Below are 15,925 nucleotides of genomic sequence, written 5' to 3'. Positions count from 1 at the left end.
GCCGGCCTTAGGCCATTGCAGCCTATGCTGTCGAAGTGGGAGCCGCGCTTTCATAGGCCCCGCGCTAATTCCAAGTCCTGAACGTTTTTAGAATTTATTCAAATCTCCTGAAGAATAGACGAAATTGACATATTGGGGTGCCAATAAATAAAAAGTGGCATTGCGAGCTTTCATTTGATAAAAATGTATTGCAAAGACGAAAGTAGGCCTATTTTCTAATTTAAAAAAATAATTTTGACATTATGCTTATCCCTACCCAGACTAGGCCCCGCGCGATCCGTTTCGCATAGGGCCCCGCAAATGCTAGGGCCGGCCCTGCTAGTAGATGCCACTCTTAAGAACTATAAAAGGAAGGGTGTGATAATAACTTCAAAAGGAAGGATGTGCTAATATTATATGATATTACGTCATTGTTTTTTGTTTTTGTTTTGTGCGAAAGCAAAAGGATTAGATGGAAATAAAAAGAGAGTTTCCATTGGATTGAGGAAAGATGAATAGAGAGGGTAATAACTCGAATGTGAAGTTTAATTCTGAAATTATAGACGCCAAACCCGAAAAATGGACTATTTTAGCATTATTAAAAATAACTTTTAGATCTGTTATACTCGATTCAGTAAATTTTGCTTCAAGGTTAATTAGTGTAGCCATATATACTCGCCATTTAGATCTATTATTAGTAAAAGTAACAAGATACCTGGAATTCGCTGTATATCATGCAGTTTTATTCGTGGCAACAAAGTTTAAAATGTAAGACTAACTTTAAAAAAAACTTTCATCTCTGTGGGAAATTTTTTTTTTAAATGTCAACAAAGGTTGTTGATCTAGGTTTAGTCTTTGTGATAAATTTAATCCATAAATGTTGAAAAAAAAAGACACCCGTTGACACTATTTGTCAATCAAATATATTAATTTATGTATTTACAAATAAATTTAGGACATCCATTTGGGGGCCCTTCCCCAGGATGGGGCCCGGGGGGATTTTAATCCCCCCCCCCCATCCCCCCCTTAGGTACGCCACTGGTTACGTCATCGTTTCACAGACGATAATCTCGCTTCAGTTCTCCGACTTGTTGTCTCATCCTATCATAGGCGTAGCCAGGATTTTATTTCAAGGGGGGGGGTTGGGGGGGATTCCCCCGCCCCCCGAGGAAAAAATTATATATGTGTGTGTGTGTACATAATTAATCTTTATTACATTCTGACCCTTTCGGAAGACGTTTATTGTTTATTGTAGACTCCCCGCCCTTGATAGCAAGGGGGTCTGGAGGAGCTCGCTCCCCAGCGCCGAACACTATTTCTGGTATTGAAAGCCAACAAAATGCATATTCTGAGGTATCTACAGTGCATTATCTTGCTATTACAAAGTTTTATTTCAAAAGCCTAATGTGCTATTCTTACTGACTTAGATCCTCTCGCGCCGTTCGGCGCATTTTCCGGCAAGCTGTTTCCGCAACTCTTATTTTGCGTAATTCATTTTGTCGGAGAACATGTCCCGCAAAACCTCATGCGATGCTCTGTCACAACCTTACTAAGGATTCGACTCCCAGTTCTGCATATGATTTCTTTGATTTAGACCCGATCTCTATGACTGACTCCTAAAATCTGTCTTAGCCATCTTTGTTGAACCACATTTAATGTTTTTCAATTTCGGCAGAAGACTATTCACACTTTAGGCCTATTAATGGAGCCCAAGCCACTGGTAGAAATTTGTAACCTTTCTTGACTACGCTCTTGGAATTACATGCCTGTATTTCGCTTTAGATTTTATATTGAAAAGGAAAGTTTTTTCGTCAAATCATCTGTTGAGGGGTTTTAAACTAAAAAATCTCTGGAGTTTTTTTTTTTTTTTTTAATTCAAAACCCCAATTAGCTACGATCATAGAATTTGGTGATTTGAAATAAAATATATTCTTTAAGTAATCCTACAATCTCTAATGTTTCTTAGGCTCGTCATTTCAATATTGATATATTTCATTACCTCTATATTGTTCTTTGTACTGAAAAATCCCCCTCCCCAAATTTTTTTTTTTTACTCACATATTCACACATTTTGTACAATTGAATTTTCATTTCAGCCTTTCTTCTCCCGTTAAAAATATAGATCTAGATGTCTGACTGTCTGTCTGTCTCAGGCATTTTACGTCTGGAGAGAAATCCCTTTCCCTTTGCAACTTCTTGCGTGACTAAAGTGGCCAATCCTTGATACACAGCTGCGGTTGCAGGTTGGGCATATGTAATCACCAGGCGCCTTATATCTTTATATACTACTAAAAACTGCTAAGTAAAAAATAACTTGTATTGTTGATTGGCGTAAACCGCAAGGATATTTTTCAAATGGGATGGGGGGGGGGGAATTCGAGCAGGTTTTTTTAGTATCTGCTTTTGTAAAGGCATCATGGAAATAGCATCTTTCGTGCTTATAGTATGCTCAGTGCTCTATGGTCAAATCTCTTTCATAGACCAGTGGGGCACTGGGTTTCAGTGGAAAAGTTTTCTGTGTTTCCAGTAAACTACTTTGCTTGCCTCGGGTTTCAAGCGCGAGCCTCTTGGGAGTTAGCCAAGTGAATTATTCCTCTTGACCACATATCCCAGGGTGGAGCAGTGGTTGAGTGGTTAATCACATGGCTTTCTAACCTGGGTCAGGATTTTGAATTTCAGGATTTTAAGGGCGCTCCTGAATCCAGCCAACACTAATGGGTATCTTACTTTAGTTGGGGGATAGTGAAATCGTTTGGTCGTTGTGCTGGCCATACGACACTCAGCTCGTTAACCGTTAAGTATAAAAACAGCTGACCTAAACATCATCTGCCCCGTAGAGCGCAAAGTCTGAAAGGAGCGCTTTACTATTACATATTTCACAAGTCAATCATAACGTGGCGACATATGAAACTTAGGGTGGGGTAGGGAACGTAAGGAACGGGGAAAGGGAAGGGAAGAGTGTTGACGTGGCCTTTCAAGTGGTCACGTTTTAAAAGCATGACTTTGTTGACTGACGCAATCAATTCTATGTACAGCTTATCAAAAGGATCAGAATTAAAATTTCGTTGATCCTAATATGTTTACGGCTTGTGCTGAGGTCGTAAAGTACTAAATCCCCATTGCCTTTATTGTATGATCCGCGAGATAACCTTAGCAGTTTGCAGCTTTAAGACGCGCCAGTTAAGAAATAAATCTGATCGACTTGCAGCCGTGGCCTACAGAACTCCAACTCTCTAAGACAAGGTAAGTCTGCGAACTACATGTAACATCCACATCCATACGCTATTATTATTATGTCAGAATCGAACGAGTATTCATTCTCTGGCGCTGCCAGGGTCGAGTTTCGCTAAAGAGAAACAAAATTCATTGAAGTTACTTCATAAGCGTCAACTGAGGAATTTTCTTTGTGATGTGGAAGGTCTGCAGCAGTACCGCCCTCTGAAAGTCAACGGAAATCTTCTTAGAAATGTTAAGTTCTTTGACGGTATCTGTGAGGTCAATTGTCACCCCCTCGGTTGTTATAACAAAGGATATTGTTTTGTTTTCTAGATAACTTTCATGAACGCTTAATCTTCAACCCGAGGTTTCCATATTTTCTCAGTGGTACTGCTATAGCAATAATAGTATCGTTTTTTAATTAAAAAAATACGTTTTGTCTGTCGAAATTGGGCTATCCCAGTATATTATAATGTTGTAATGATTATGTAACCCTATTGGCGACACGCTAGGGTGACACATGTGAACTCAAGCAAATCACACAGGTCAAAGGCTGTCGATGGACAAGGGACAGTACTGCTAGTACACGCAAATATGACCCGTGTTATGTTCATGTGATCGAAAGCCTTCACGGACGAAAGACATTAAGAAAGGGACAGTTGAGTCCAGGACAGCAAGGCAGTAAGGACGGTGCGGTACAAAGTGAATCCTCGAAAATGAAGCTGTACGAGTTCTGAAGTAGAGAAAGAGACTTGTAGTATTTATTAGGCAGTTCTGTTTAAATGCAAGAAAGTATTTGAAGTTAGTGTAGCCAATTGTGTTGTATTGGCTGTTGATGTATTTGTGATTAAACCGCCACATTATTACTGAAACTTTTGTTGCTGAGTTTGATGTGTTAGATGTATAGTTGTGCTAGCAATGTTTACAGAACGCCTGGTTAGGAGAGAGAGAAATGTAACAATATGATCTGTAGACTCAAGATGCTTTTGATGGTGTAATACGCTCAGATAATTCTGATAAATATAAACGGCCTACCACTAGATATCCAACAGACTCATCCACATCTCCGAACTTACAACATTTCTCAACAACATTTCGTTTTAGGATATGTTTCTTGTCTTAATGCCATTAGAGTTGAATTGTTTCTTGTCTTAATGCCATTAGAGTTGAATTGTTTTTGTCTTAATGTCATTAGAGTTGAATTGTTTTTGTCTTAATGTCATTAGAGTTGAATTGTTTTTTCCTTATGTCATTAGAGTTGAATTGTTTTTGTCTTAATGTCATTAGAGTTGAATTGTTTTTGTCCTAATTACTCAGTTTTTATAGCTGTAACAAATCCTTATGTCTCTGCTTTGAGCCATGCAGCCTTGTCAATATTGTCACTATACAATAATAATACTTAGTACTTAGCCTCTCGACCACGCTCCCCACTAATATTCTTTCGAATCTCATGCCCTGTGTCGTCCCAACCAATATTAACATCAAGATTGTTTAGGCTTCAGATAAGTAGCTTCGGAGTCGTTTTAGAATAGTTCATTGCTGGAGGCATGCATTTTGATCGTATTTTTTTAATTGTACACCTTCCACAATTTAAGATGATCTACAGTCTACGGCCTACATCTTTCCTTTATTGTTATTATTAGAAATATCGATTAGAGATTTTTTTGGATGTAAATGAAAATCTGGAAGAAGATGCTTAGCAAACAATTTAGAGTAATTTACAAAGAGAGATTGCGTTTTCAGGCAAACTCACAGACGGCCCATGTGGCACTATTTTCAAAAACTCGCTTTGTATATGTTGAGCATTCTCAGCTTCAGTTGTTGAGAGACGATGGTGTTAACATTTTGTTGATGGTCTCCCTTAACACTAGTGGAGTAAGCAGAGCGTGATCAGTGACTGAGACTTGACGTTCTCTGCTTGACATTGTCATTTTGAGTACCAGTAATGTAGCGATAGCAAAGTCTTGCAGCAAAGTTGTCATTATGCCTTTTTTTTAGCTTTGCACATGTAAGATTTATTTTGTTATACATAGTAAAATGAGTGAAATTTTTTATTTACTTTGAATGTTTTCTGTTGTATTTTGTTTTGCAGATGTAAACATTTTAAAATCAATAATATATTTTACAATAAAATCAATGGGAGATAATGCAGTACTGGTACGATTATTTCTAAAAAACATGTATACTATCTCCCTTAAGTAATGTTACGGATTAGCAATAAAAACACTAGAAGATGGACAAAGATAGAGAGAGAGAGAGAGAGAGAGAGAGAGAGAGAGGGAGAGAGAGAGAGAGAGAGAGAGAATAACTAAATTAATAAAGATAAAAGTTGAGAGATTGGTAATTTAAAAGAGCAGGTAAAGGAGAGAGAAAAAAGACTCCGAGAGAGACAGCGAATGATACAAAGAAAATGAGATAGTGAGAGAGGGAGATAACGTATATAATGATATAACTCCATGATGGTACTACGTATATTGTACGTATATTGTTGTATTGTAACTTAAGGTTGAATACCTGATTTTATTTTTATGCTTTTATTTTGGACTTTGCCAAATGTTTTAGACCTTTTTAAATATTTTGATGAATTTCACACTGTTAATGCATTAAAAATATTTGAGTGTTTAACCATTGTTGGCTCATTACATTAATGGATTCCTGATTCCTAATAAAGAAACAGAGAACAAAAAACTGTAATACAAATTTGGTCTAAATCCACAACAATAACAGTAAATCCAGGCCTAACTTAAATTACAGTCTCAGACTCACTAGTGCTGCTAATTGACGTAAATGACCTATCAAAACGCCTACGTTCAGGAGAACAGAAGAACAAGATTATTTGCAGATGATTCCATCTTATCTTACTTTAAAAAGATGATGATTACGTCCTACACGTATTCCTAAGTCATTTTAATCTTGCATCTTAATCATCGCCTTAAACCCTTCCAGGTCATTGCTTTTTCTTGCTGATATATAGAACAATTTTTAAAAAATATACAAAATACTGAAATTAAAAAAAAAAAGAGACTTGAAAGAATTACAGATATAGGAATTAAATTGGATCAGGTTTTTTTCTACGCGTTCAAATGTCATTTATTAGTATAAAAATACAAACTACACTTTTTGGTCATGGTAAACTATTTACACAGACTAACATTTCAAAATTTCTAGTTGCTATAATAAATGGAAAGTAATAACAGACGCACCATATTGACGAATTTATTTTTAATGTAATAAACTTTTTGGCTTATTAAAAGAAATTTTACAAATCAAACAACAACATAAAGCTTAAATGCTAATAAACATTGGTTTGGCCAATATTAGAATATATATCCTCACAACTCAAGAACACATAAAACAAATCAGGAACAGACGCAAAATACAGCTGTGAGATTAATTAACAATCAAGTATTTACATTTGATTAGTGTAACATTAGCCAAAGTAGTATATTTAGATACACTTTAGGACAGATGAATAAAAATGGAAAAGTTGAAAATACTTAAAACGCTGAACCATAATTTACAAATAAAAAAAACAAACTAATAATATACTCAGAAAGACACAAAGCTAGAGACACATTTCTTTATCTATATGCTAGGACAAGTTTGTACATTTATTATTTTCCCCAGTGCCTTTACAGCATGAAAACGTAGGTCTAGATTGATACATGAAAACGTAGGTCTACATTGATACATGAAAACGTAGGTCTAGATTGATACATGAAAACGTAGGTCTAGATTGATACATGAAAACGTAGGTCTAGATTGATACATGAAAACGTAGGTCTAGATTGATACATGAAAACGTAGGTCTAGATTGATACATGAAAACGTAGGTCTAGATTGATACATGAAAACGTAGGTCTAGATTGATACATGAAAACGTAGGTCTAGATTGATACATGAAAACGTAGGTCTAGATTGATACATGAAAACGTAGGTCTAGATTGATACATGAAAACGTAGGTCTAGATTGATACATGAAAAAGTAGGTCTAGATTGATACATGAAAACGTAGGTCTAGATTGATACATGAAAACGTAGGTCTAGATTGATACATGAAAACGTAGGTCTAGATTGATACATGAAAACGTAGGTCTAGATTGATACATGAAAACGTAGGTCTAGATTGATACATGAAAACGTAGGTCTAGATTGATACATGAAAACGTAGGTCTAGATTGATACATGAAAACGTAGGTCTAGATTGATACATGAAAACGTAGGTCTACATTGATACATGAAAACGTAGGTCTCGATTGATACATGAAATGCGTAGTACGTAATTAACTTCTCTTTTAAAGCAACGTCTGTAAGAAGATTATCTCTTTGCCAAAAAATATCACAAGTTCGCTGGTTCTCAAACTTTAAACTAGTAACCTCTCCCCCCACAATTGACGTTTAAACACGTGCAAACCATTGTAAATGATTTGAAGACAAATTGTGTCACGTTTTCCAGTGATTCTCAAACGTAGATTTAGTCTGTCGTCTACCCTAGTGAGAACAATGTCAGTTCAACAAATTTAAAGTCAACAGCGGTGGGAGAATCCGAAGCTGAATCGAAAGAGATATTCTGGATAACAATGTCAATCATTGATTTAAAGCTCACCTTCACTTATCTCTTAGTCTGTTGTACCGAACGGGCACCACATACGATCTGTTGACTGTCCTTCTCCTTTCGTCTCTGTTTTTTTTTTTTTTTTTTTTGCTTTGGACAAAATTTTCCTCGATGACAATGGCAGGCCAGTCCATTCCTTTAGGTTTTCTTCGTATCGTTTCATTGTCTGCATCTTGTTTTTTACTGATACTGTTTCCTGTAGCAAGTCTTTGCGAGCCTTGAGAATCTTGTATTATGGCCATAGAATTTCTGTTTGCGTCTTTCGACAGTAATTAGCTGGCCATCGTGGGGTCTAATAGCTGCACAAATACTGTCTCTAATCTCTTTGTTTGTGATGCGGTCTTTGTATGTGATGCTTAGGTTCTTTCTGTAGCATCTAAATTCCATTGTTAGGATCCTCTTCTAGCTCTGCAGTCAAAGTCAATTAAGATTCACAAGCAATTAGAATTTGACCATAACCAGGGAGCACGCCAGTCTGATTTTGGTGTTGAGTGCAACACCTTTAGAGCTACCTTGCAAATGCAATAGAATTTTATTCGTATTGTTGTGGAGAGTATGTCCGTGTTTCTGAGGTGGCCCTGAGAAAAGTAGGGCGGATGTTTCTGATGTAGCCCTGAGAAAAGTAGGGCGGATGATTTGGTTGACTGGAGATTTTCTGATGAAACCATGAAGAGGTCTGTCGTAATTCAAGATAATTCTGGTCAGAAGGTTGAAGAAAAAGAGACGAGAAAAAGACATGAGACGAAAAAGACGTAAATGTTTAGTGAGGTGTATCTGTTCTATACTCAGTCTGTCATTTATACATACAATTCATATTTAGTTTTGTTTTTATAAGCGTTACATGGGAATTAAGAACGCCTAAATTTTTTTTAGTTGTATTAGCTGTTTGGAGTTACAAACCGACATTCTAGACTTTATAACTATTAAAGTATTATAATAGTACGTTAATGACAAACAGTAAACGTGCTGTTGATTGGTTGTCATTTTCTTCTCTAAAGTACTTCTCTGTTTCTCACAGCTTTGTATTCTTGTTCTATGACATGGTCAGGCATGTTTGCTCTCTCGTTCCGTCCTTGAGACTTATCTCCACTTGGTATTGGTCCTGATTTCTCCCCTTTATTTTAAAGCTAAATTTATCTCTACGCATATTGACCTGTTTTTTACTCTAACCCCCCCCCCCCCCCCCCCATTATCATTCTTATCTCTAGGAATTGAAACAAATACACAGACCACGAGTTATAGCCAGTAGTGTGGCTTTCAAATCAGTTAAATTTGTGTGAGTCTCACCGCATAAGCAAAGATACTTTCTTCATTCAGTTGATCGGAATAATTCGTCACGCAATAGTTTTGCTACTAATAAATATCAACGAGGAATCGTTCCTAGACAAATGGTTCACCGAGAAATCGTTTATGACAATGGGTTCACACCTCAAAATGCTTACTGTAGATTGGTTAACTGACAATTGCTTCTTCGTGATTAGATGTACTGGGTCATGGGCGTAGCCAGGATTTTTTTTTTTGGGGGGGGGGAATTTTGTGGTATATTTTTTCACGCTTTTGCACATACACATATAAATATTAGTTACAAAGATAACGTGTATATATATAATCTTAATTACATCTATTCTTTTCATTTTTTTCGGACCTTTTGTGAACCCAAGAATAGGTTGTTTCTGAAGCTAGCGAAACCACATTAGTCCCCTCACCCTTGTCAGATAGGGGGGTCTGGGGAGCGCTATGAACCAAGCATTATTTTCTGTAGGCAAATTTGAAAGTTAAAATAAATACATATTCTGAGTTTTATACAATATCCTGCAACTTTTCCTTTTTTTAAAAAAAGTAGGTCAAATATCGAATCTTTTATCCTCTGCACTTTAGTAAAGGCGCCCATCGACTGTAAAAAAACAAACTAATCAATGTGTGAAATGTTTTATGTTGGTTGTACCTCAAGTGACTGTAGTTTGCTTTAGTTTTTGTTTTAAGTCTGTGGCATTAATTCTTATACATTTATTGAATTAATAGGTTCCAGCAACTGTAAGACATTTCCAGGATAATATAATAACTATAGTTTGCTTTCATATTTTATAAGACGGTGTTTTAACCTCAACCCCCCCCCTCCTGTAATTTTCCATCCGCTTATTTTTATTGGAGTAGATGTAACCTCAACCTCTCTTGGCTACGCCCATGACACGGAGCAGCAGAAGCTTTCGTTTGAATTGTTTGAATAGAAAGTGGATGTTACATTTAAACATCTTATCCCCCCCCCCACACACACACCTACGATTACGAAATTAGTTTACTAGTTATCATTCAGTTTGTTTGTTTCTTTTGAAAAGAGGGAGGAGTGGCAGGGGTCTTTATATTCAATTCCATTTAGCTACTCTTGTCATTTAACGGCTTTAGATTTGTTTTTTTTTAATTGGAGGTTTCGTTTAACCTCTAAACCCCATTGGCTACATTTTATTGAATAAGAAACTATGGTTTCCCTTAAGGTTTTTACTGGCGGGGATTTCGAACACACAGACACTTGGCAACACTCATGAAATTTGGTGACTGTAGACTTCAGTGTTTATATCGAAGAGTTTTTTTTAAACTTTAAAACATTCTAGAGGTAGTTTTAAACTAAAATTCCCCTTTGGTTACGCTCATGGAATGTAATTACTGTGGAGTAATTTATTATTATTTTTGTATTGAACTGGGTGATTTTAACCTAAACACTTTCTGAAGTGCTGTTTGAAAAGCCGAAAACCTCATGTAGCTCTGCACTTGGAATTTGGGGACTGTTGTTTGCTTTAGTGTTTTATGAAATAGGAGGTGGGCTTAAACTTAAACGTAGTTGGCAACGTTTGAGCAGGTAATGGGTTAACATTAAAATCTTTCCACTAATGAAAAACGAAATTTAGAAATACAACATTAGCAAAATTCCGCCGCTGCGAGGGATTTCATTTCATGGGTAGCCGGAGTGTAACGCTAGCATTGAATTTGTTCAGCATAAACTAAACAATGTAAAGGTCGCTTAATGAAACTTCACTGTTAACGACTTAATAAAAAAGAATTGAGCTATACGTTGAACAATATAATAATAATGTAACACATCTCCCAATCCAGGCACACTGCAAACTGCACCACACACAATACATCACCAACTTAAGGAACCTGACGACTCAGGGCTTAAAAATGACGTAACACTTTAATGTTTAATAAATCACAGCCAATACTGTACAATTGGCCGCAACATATCACAGACTGTACAAAAGCTTCACACTGCGACGTATCAACTATGTAACGACGTATCAACTCCGTAACGCTGTATTAACTCTCCGCCTCTTCCTAGATTTGCACTTGATTCTCTGTTCCGGACCGACTTCACCTAGACTGGTTCTTGACTCCGACTTCACCTAGGCTGGTTCTTGACTCCGACTTCACCTAGACATGTTCTTGACTCCGACTTCACCTAGACATGTTCTTGACTCCGACTTCACCTAGACAGGTTCTTGACTCTGACTTCACCTAGACAGGTTCTTGACTCTGACTTCACCTAGGCTTGTTCTTGACTCTGACTTCACCTAGGCTGGTTCTTGACTCCGACTTCACCTAGGCTGGTTCTTGACTCCGACTTCACCTAGACATGTTCTTGACTCCGACTTCACCTAGACAGGTTCTTGACTCTGACTTCACCTAGACAGGTTCTTGACTCTGACTTCACCTAGGCTTGTTCTTGACTCTGACTTCACCTAGGCTGGTTCTTGACTATAACTTCAGCTAGACTGGTTCGTTGACTCTGACTTCACCTAGGCTGGTTCTTGACTCTGACTTCACCTAGACAGGTTCTTGACTCCGACTTCACCTAGACTGGTTCGTTGACTCTGACTTCACCTAGGCTGGTTCTTGACTCTGACTTCGACTCGTACTTGTGAAGGTGCGAGGTAACGTGAATTTACTTGACACTGACACCCTCGCTCTTAGGGTTCCTACTGGCCTTCTAGAACCGGACGGAAAATCGCTCTACCATTCTGGTTGATCACATGACAACGTTCTTCGTGACGCTTCTGAGCTCTGTTCACCACACAGATCCTTCCCGAACTGTCTTGGCTGACCGTTGCAACTTGATTGACCGCTCGTCTTGCGCTGGCCTGGTGCGATTTGCGTCACCACTTCCATCTGTGTCACCTCCAGGTTTATTGCAAGAATACTTAAAATTATAGCTTTCATATAGCGCTACTTTCATGCTTATTGCTTGCTCAGAGCGCTATGGTCCAATCTCATGTGTGAACCAGTGGGGGTGGGGTGGGGGAGGGGGTATCGGGAGAAGGTTTTTTTTTCGTGCTGTCTTTATGCGCTCAGTAAGCACAACTCTGCTCGAGTGTCGAACCTCGAGACCCATTCTTAGGTAGCCAAGATAAGTTCAAGCGTACTTAGCCTCTCGACCACGCTTTTAATTTTAACCAAAACTGGCTGTCGATCTTCGTGTCATATCTTTTAGTTACCGCTAGTTACTTGACCTTTTGTATTTAAATGTTCTATGGCATAGAGTCTAGAGTTTCCTCCATATTCACCTTATTGTGTGCTACAAACGGAGGAGCTTAGGAAACTCGATTCTGTTGTCTTTAAAAAAAAGGCACAAAAACATGGCTAGACACCGTATATTCCAAAAAGATAGGTATTAACTCTTTCTCTCCGTAATTATTTTTCCACGTTTCGAAGGAATTCTTAATTTTGCTCAATACTATTTCACAACCCTGTTATGATTGGGCTTCAATTGCTTTGTTTGTTATCAGAAAAAGTTGTATTTGGTATAAAATTAAAGGGAATCGCATGCTCTTTTTATGTAACACAAAGTCAAGTTTATAAAATTAAACATTAATTTAATTTAATGAGGTCAAATCAACGATGTTATCGTCCATTAGGAGAGAAAGAGTTAAATCTTTTTTCGCCATGTTTAATAATATTTTTATAACATAAATATACCAATGTTTCTTTATTCTGTTATCTGATTATTCATCAAGCCTTGGACTTACATGTTTTTCAATCGTTGAGATGACCGATGCTTGGGAATGACATTGTACTATTAACTATACAAAAATAAAAGTAATACTAAAATGAACGTAGTATCTAGTTCTCAGGCGAATGACATCTTATCTGGTGGCGTGATTGTCCTTTTTGTAAAAGTACGTCTTGCGATAAGGATTTTGGTAAAGAGAATCGAATATGGTTATGATGAGGGACAAGGCTGGTTTTTTTTTTGGTCTGTGTGTGTCGGGTGGAGGTATTATCAAGCGTATCGATCCAATTTAAGTGAAACTATAGGTTCAGAGAGGAGGAGGGGAGTGAGAGAGAAAGAGAGAGAAGGAGGCGAAGAGAGAGAACGGAAAAAATGAAGGATATAAAGAAAGAGAAAGAGGGTGAGCCGTTTCATTTCATTGATACAATAATCTCATTACACTACTGTTATTACAATACTATAACGTTAGTACGATTTTTATTTTACTAAATTATCAAACAATATCGTGATGCCGGAGATACTACCCGAAAAAGTAAAGTCAAAGCTGAAATTTTCCTTATATAATAGTATACAAAGATTTAATTCTTGAACTAGGGATCACTTTAAAAATATACACACTACACAAGTGTACACTACAATTCAATTCAAATTCTTTTACTATAGTTGCAGCTTTCTCTAGAAACTGAATATCCAAATCATTAAATACTCTATTTTTTCCCCTTTTCTAGTCACGTCCAAACTATTTTTGAGATTATGGAAAAACCGTCAACGTTTTAAATCTATTCGTCATTACTCGTCAACAACATATAATCATGACCTGGCGCTGCAGAAGTACAATCTAAAAATAAACTTAATGCTATAGCTCCAGGTTACGTAAAGTCTAGCATCTAAAACGTTTGACAAAAAAAAAGGTGTTTATTGTTGTTTTGAAAACTTATTATACTAGTATAACTTAAGTAAGACCAATTGACAGAGTAGACCTGACCCTAACCATAACCATCACGTCAAATATTAAAATTGGTATCGAGCTATGGGTCTCTACTATGTCAAACGTCAAAGCCTACTATATGAAATTGGTCTCGCCTTAAATCTCAAGCTGAATCTGAAATGCAAGTACTATAGATGTTTTACATTACAAATAACACTAACAATTTGACCAATGTTTTTAAATTTCACCACAAACTTTTATATTAACTTTTCTCTTCCTCGTTTAGAACTGACAGCACCAGTAAGAACAGCCTTGATTCAAGATGAGACTTTTCTTCATTATCGCCCTGCTCGTTGTCTTCGTCGTCGAGACGACATCTAACGCCTATGAAAGAAGAAGAAGAAGGTATTTGGCTTGCATGTTGCAGAATCAGCTATCCTCCACATGCGCTGACTGGCTCAGGGGTGTAGTAGAAGAATTAAGACCCTCACCACGTCGGTGGTGCACTCTTGTCAGGGATTCTCAGAATGACTTTTACGAGAATGGTTGCTCAGCAGATGACTACACCATCACGAATAATCTCGTGTGCTCTCCAGTATCCAGACGAGCACGTTGTGTCCCACTTTGATGACTACTAGAAGCAAAATTTAAAGTTTCCACCAATCTAAAGCCAAAAAAAAAAATAAAGTTTAAAACTAAATAATTTTTTCGAAATATTTTTAAAATGTATTCAAATCATATAAAAGGGGAGGGTGGACATTTTTTTTAAATTAAATGTGCAGAAATCGATATACTACAATAAAAAGCAAATTAATAGTTTATTTTTTAGTTTTTTTCAAATAATTTGGATAATTTATCATAGATAAACATAATTTATCTTGCTCGTAGTGATTTTGTTTATTGTAAAAAAAAAAAGAATATAGACTTTTACCTGTTTTTTAAATTCAATTTTTTAACTTACAAAATTACAAAAGAAAACGTTATGACATAACTCCACCATTGACCAGCGTGCGTTACAGATCGGAAACAGAACACACAGGTAGCGCACATTTGATACAAGAATCCCTTTTTGTCAACAAGATAAAATAGTTTAATGTAGTTAAAATGAAAGAGGCAGACATTACAAAAAGTGAGGAGTATTATCATACAACCTAAAAGAATATAACTAGTAAGTATAGATAAATGAGAGGGTTATCTCATCATATTGACTGCTGACTGGGTAAATGTGTGAGTGCCCTATGGTTCGTATGATTTAGCTCTTAGGATCCTGGGTTAGGTCGATGTCTCAGAAGCTTATCCCCCTGCCTAAGGTGATGTAGACTGTTTTCGTCTGCTAGTATGATCATCAGTTTGAGAGGTCCAGCTCCAGCCGAAATACTGTAGTTGAATTAGTAATTGCCCGGGAGTACCACGGCGGGGTGGAGCAAAATCAACGATGATTAGGCAGGCTGCGGGTGCTGAGAGTTGACTTGGGTAAACTTAGTACTTAGTGTTCGCTTGCAATGGAGTTAAGGGTAGGTTCAACAGGAACAGGAAGTGTGGGGAATCTGCGACAGGCAGGAATTCTACTAACAGGAAGTGTGGGGATTCTGCGAAAGGCAGGAATTCTACTAACAGGAAGTGTGGGGATTCTGCGACAGGCAGGAATTTTACTAACAGGAAGTGTGGGGATTCTGCGAAAGGCAGGAATTCTACTAACAGGAAGTGTGGGGATTCTGCGACAGGCAGGAATTCTACTAACAGGAAGTGTGGGGATTCTGCGACAGGCAGGAATTCTACTAACAGGAAGTGTGGGGATTCTGCGACAGGCAGGAATTCTACTAACAGGAAGTGTGTGGATTCTACGGCAGGCAGGAATTCCATGACAGGAACCAGTCGTATCTCCAGTCGCAATCAGGCACAAGGTCCAAGTGAAAAGAACAAGAGTAAGGGAGAGCACACTGAATGGAGTCGGTAAATGAACGCCCTCAACGTTTAGATCTAGCTTGTCTCACTCACTATAATAATACATAGGCTACTAACTAATACTAATCTAATACAAATTTATTATTTACTAATACTAATACTTACTAATACTAGACTAATAATAATAACATATACTGTAACAGTAATATACAATATATATAGTTAGTTCTACACGTAAATATATTGAATTGTTTAGACATAAACATAGGTCAAAGGTCTA

At 37.2% G+C, this 15,925-nt stretch overlaps 1 long non-coding RNA gene across 1 annotated transcript; it reads left to right on the top strand.

Moving 5' to 3' along the window:
* Positions 1–2,832: 2,832 nt before the first annotated feature.
* On the top strand, positions 2,833–14,561 carry LOC106071689 (uncharacterized). Its single transcript, XR_001218468.2, has 2 exons — positions 2,833–3,222; positions 14,027–14,561. It is a non-coding gene; the product is annotated as an uncharacterized LOC106071689 (long non-coding RNA).
* The last annotated feature ends 1,364 nt before the right edge of the window (positions 14,562–15,925 follow it).

The sequence above is a fragment of the Biomphalaria glabrata genome, chromosome 15 (genome assembly GCF_947242115.1).
Source record: "Biomphalaria glabrata chromosome 15, xgBioGlab47.1, whole genome shotgun sequence".
NCBI classification, from domain to species: Eukaryota; Metazoa; Mollusca; class Gastropoda; family Planorbidae; genus Biomphalaria; species Biomphalaria glabrata.
The sequence above is the reverse complement of the archived record's forward strand: the minus strand, read 5'-3'. Positions and strand labels throughout refer to the sequence as shown.